Below are 4,623 nucleotides of genomic sequence, written 5' to 3' on the forward strand. Positions count from 1 at the left end.
AACACAGCCACACTATGGGATGGGACAGGTGGGAGTTCAGTGTGACGTTCAAGGATGCCATTCAGAATATGACAGAACTCTCAGTATTTGGTCAGAGGCCTATCTGGTCTGCCAGCAGGAGGGAGACAGAAGTATTGTCAGGTAGGAGAACCGGTTCTGGGAAGTCCTAGTATTGAGGCTGTAAACCACGCTCAGCCATCACACATGTGCCCAAACACATGCACACATGCCTAGCTGGGTGACCATAGAGATGGTTGGTGGTCTGGGAGTCTCAAACCTCAACAGACTGCTCCAGATGCACAACCCCAGGCTGGAAATGGGTACACCCTCGGCCTAAGGGGTCGGGTAGGCTGCTGTGGGCTGCCTTGAGTTGGCTCCGTTCTCATATGACCCTCCCAAGCTCATTCCTGGCACCTAGGCTGAGAGATGCATGCAGTAGAACTCAGTCGGCTGCGGATGTTGCAACCAAGAAGAAGGGAAAGAAAAAACAAAGAAACAAGGGACGGCATTAGTTCCCTGGCCAGTGGTACCCAGGAGAAGCAAGCCCAAGGTAGCACAACAGCCTCTGGGTTTGTCTTGAGAAGGTCCTGGAGCCCAAGACCCTTAGTTCCTTATTTGTGTGGGTCCATGGTGACCTGCCACCTGGAGCAAGGTGGAGGATGCCCTTGGCCTAGGCCCAGGCCTAGGTTGGCCCAATATTACAGAATCTCCTTGGGGTTCATTGGCAGATTCAGAGAGTCTCTCCTCCATATAGACCCTGAGGACATCCCCCTAGGTTGTGTGCTGTGTGTTTGTACCCTGTCTTATGACTCTCCGCATAAAAGAAACAACTGTTTGCTCCAAATAGGGAGGGAGCCAACAGACCAAATAAAGGTCCCACCGAGTTTAGCTTGGCAACATTTATAAATGAGTCCGTTGGGTCGCACCAGGGACGTGAGTGACTCACAGGCAGCTGCGCCACTACAAAGCCTAATTTTCTTAACCTCTTCTATACGTTAGCATTTCTAAGATGCCCTGCGGCTTGGGCGGGAGGAATGGCAGCTGGACTCACTCTGGACAGGAATCTGGTGACCCCCACCCCACCCCCGCAGCCTAAGAGGACAGGGTAATAGTCTAGTATTGTAGACTTGCCGCACAGTTCAGCGTCCTTCACTGTCCTACTTGGCTGTGATAAACACCACAGCCAAAACCAGCCTGGCAAGGGAAGGGTTTTCTCGACTTACATGAAGGGAAATCATGGCATGAACTCAAAACAGGAACCAGGAGCCAGAAGTTTAGGGCAGAAGGAGTGTTAATTACTGGCTTGCTCCCTGCAGTTTTCTCAGCCTGCTTTTATTTATTTTATTAATAACATTTTTTTTTCGTTTATTTTACATACTGACTGCAGTTTCCCCTTCCTCCTTTCCTCCTGGTCATCGACCTCCGACTCCCCACCATTCACCTCCCCCCCACCCCTACTTCCCATCTACCCTCCTCTCCTTCTACTCCTCTCCTTCCACCCCTCCTCTGCCTCCATTCAGAAAGGGGCAGGCCTCCCATGGGATTGAGCAAAGCGTTGGAGGTCAAGTTGAGGCAGAACCAAGCTCCTCCTTTTGCCCCAGACTGGGTGAGGTAATCCAGCATGGGGAACAGGTTCCCAAAAGCCAACTAAGCACCAGGGACAGGTCCTGACCTCACTGCTAGGAGCCTTACAAAGACCCCCCCCCTCCCCGGTCGGGGCTGGAGAGATGGCTCAGTGGTTAAGAGCATTGCCTGCTTTTCCAAAGGTCCTGAGTTCAATTCCCGGCAACCACATGGTGGCTCACAACCATCTGTAATGATGTCTGGCCTGCAGACATACACACAGACAGAATATTGTATACATAATAAATAAATATTTAAAAAAAACAAAGACCAACTGTCACACACATGCAGAGGTCCTAGATCAGTCCCGTGGAGACTCCCTAACTGTTGGTCCAGAGTCCATGAGCCCCCATGTGCTCAGGTCAGCTGTCTCTGTGGGTTCCCCATCATGGCCTTGATCCCCCTAACTCATACAATTCCTCCTTCCTTTCTTCAGCAAGATTCCCGGAGCTCAGGCCAGTGCGTGGCTGTGTGTGGATCTCTGCATCTGCTTCCTTCAGTTACTGGATGGAGTATCTCTGATAACAATTAGGGTAGTCACCAATCTGATTACAGTAGATGGCCAGTTCAAGCACCCTCTCCACTATTGCTAGGAGTCTTAGCTGGTGTTATCCTGTGGATTCCTGAGGGTTTCCCTGGCACCAAGTTTCTCCCCAACCCCAAAATGCTCCCACCCCATCTATACCACCTCCCACACCCAACCTGTACAACCCACTCCCTCTAGTTCCCATCCTTCATTTCTCCCCCTCCCCAGCCTCAGTTTCCCCTTCCCAGGGAAATCTATGCATCCCTCTTTGGGCCCTCATTATCTAGCTGAGAGCCCTCGTTATCTTTTCTGAGACTGTGGATTGTAGGTTAGTAACCCCACATTTTATTCTTGATATCCACTTATGAGTGTGTACATACCATGTTTGTCTTTCTGGGTCTGGGTTACCACACTCAATGATTTGTTTTTTTAGTTCCATCCATTTGCCTACAAATTTCATGAAGTCATTGGTTTTTTACAGTTGAATAATACTCCATTGCATAAATGAACCACATTTTCTTTATCCATTCTTTGTTGAGGGGCATCTAGATTGTTTCCAGCTTCTGGTTATTATGCATAATACTGCTATGAACATAGGTGAGCAAGTGTCCTTGTGGTATGATTAAACATCCTTTGGGTATATATATGCCCAAGATTGGTATAGCTGGGTCTTCAGGTAGATTGATTCCCAGTTTTCTGAGAAACCAGCATGTTGATTTCCAAAGAGTTCAGTCTGTTTTTTTATACAACTCAGGACCACTTGCCCAAAGGTCCTCCCACATCATCATCAATTAAGAAAATGCCCCATAGACTCCTCTATAGATTGATCTAATATAGACACCTTCTCAATTGAGTTTCTCTCTTGTTGAATGACTCTGGTTTGTGTGAAGTGGACACAAACCAACCAGCACATATGATTTTGGCCCGAGATCCCCTGAAGGTCACCACAGCTGTTCTACCGTGATGATAAAGGTCACAAGAAGTTCAAAAGAAGTAGCTGTGCTCCCTACTTCCTCCAGCTCTTACAGTGCTCCTCTGTCCTCTTCCACTGTGCTCTCTGAACCTCAGGAGGAGGGGAACTGTATATTGTCTTCTACTCAGGCTGGGCACTGCGCACCTCAGCACTTCTGTATGTAACAGCAACATGCCCTCTGTCTTAGGGTTCCCATCCCTCTGAAGAGATAACATCATGGCAACTCTTACAAAAGAGAGCATTTAACTGGAGCTTGCTTACAGTCCATTGTCATCATGGTAAGTGTGGTGGCACACAGGCAGACATGGTGCTGGGGAGACAGCTGAGAGTACTAAGTATAGGCAGGCAGCAGGAAGAGACAGTGAACTGCTAGGCTTGGCTTGAGCTTCCACCCTCCAGGGCCACACCTACTCCAACAAGCAAGACCATACCTCCTGATAGTGTACCACCCTATGGGTCAATGGGGGCCATTTTTAATGAAACCACTACATCCTCGTTCCTAGAATAAGGATGGAGCAACCCAAGCCAGTGAGCAAGGTCTCAAAGACAAGTTAGGCACAGCCAGTGTCTTAGTTTCTTTTCCTGTCGCTGTCATGAAATACCCTAAAGCAAGCAACTTAGTGAGGAAGGGTTCCTTTTGGCTCAAACTCCAAGGTACAGATCATCATGACAGGGAAGTCAGAACAGGAGGAACTTGAGGCAACCGGTCACAATCACATCCTCACTCAAGAGGCAGAGAGCGATGAATCTGAGCTGGAGCTCAGTTCACTCTCTCCATTCTCCCTTCTGCCCGAGGAATCGTATCACCCACAGTCAGGATGTAATTAACCAATGTAATCAAAGTAATCTCCCCATGGACGCAGCCAACAGATTGTCACCTAGGGGACGCCAGTCTGTCATGTGGACAGCTGACACTAGCCATCACGGTGGCACGGGTCTATAATCCCAACTAAATCTGAAGGATGGAGCAGGAAAATAAATTCAGGGCCAGCCTGGGTAACTTGGTAAGACCTGCCTCAAAATTAAAATCTAGAAAGAAGACTGAGGAGATGGATCAGTTGACAATATGCTTTCCAGGCATCCTTGAAGCCAAGTTCCAATCCCCAGGGCCACACAGAAAGCTGGGCCTGGCAGCAGAGGCCTATAATCCCAGCTCTGGGTGGGGCGTGAGGGGAGCTGACACAGGAGGCTCTCTGAGGCTTATCTGGCAGCTGGTCTTGCCGAATTAGTAAGCTCCATGCTCAGTAGGAGACCATACCTCAAGAAATGTCGGGTCTGACAAAACGCTGAAGGAAGATCCCAGCCTCAAACAGTACGTAAGAGCAAAGACATTTACCAAACATTTCAGCATGCAAGCAGGGTCATTCACCTGTACAAAATGGCGGCAACCCTGAAAGGAGTGTGCAGGCGCCCTTTAAGCACAGTTAGGGGAATTTCAGGAACAGTTAGGTCATCTCAAACATAATTGGTTAAGCAAGCAACAGTTATACTAGTGTATTTT

This window comes from Chionomys nivalis, chromosome 17 (assembly GCF_950005125.1).
Source record: "Chionomys nivalis chromosome 17, mChiNiv1.1, whole genome shotgun sequence".
In the NCBI taxonomy this organism is placed as follows: Eukaryota; Metazoa; Chordata; class Mammalia; order Rodentia; family Cricetidae; genus Chionomys; species Chionomys nivalis.